This window comes from Egretta garzetta, unplaced genomic scaffold (assembly GCF_000687185.1).
Source record: "Egretta garzetta isolate BGI_Z169 unplaced genomic scaffold, ASM68718v1 scaffold1114, whole genome shotgun sequence".
Classification (NCBI taxonomy): Eukaryota; Metazoa; Chordata; class Aves; order Pelecaniformes; family Ardeidae; genus Egretta; species Egretta garzetta.
The window spans coordinates 27,899-28,284 of NW_009259458.1; positions in this window are offsets into that span (position 1 = coordinate 27,899).

The window sequence follows — 386 nt, forward strand, 5'->3', positions numbered from 1 at the left end:
GCCGGGGACCCCCCCCCCCCCTCTCTCCCCCCAAATCTACCCCAGGGACCCCCTCCTCCGGGGTCAACCCATCGGTGGCAAAACCCAGCCAAGCTGTGAAGCGCGAAGACGTTTTTACCTTGGGGGTTTGTTGGGTTGGTTTCTTTTTTTTTTTTTGGGGGGGGGGGGGGTGTTGTTTTTTTTGGTTTTTTTGTTTTTTTTTTTAAAAATAAAGAATAAAAAAAGGAAAAAGCTCTGCAGGGAGGGAGGCGGCGAGCGTGGCGATTCCTCCGGCCGCTCTCTCCGCTCGCTCTCTCTCTCTCGCTCTCTCTCTCGATATATATTTTTGCATTTGTATATTTTTATATAGGAAACTTTAAGCATTTGTATTTTAATAATCTGTGAAG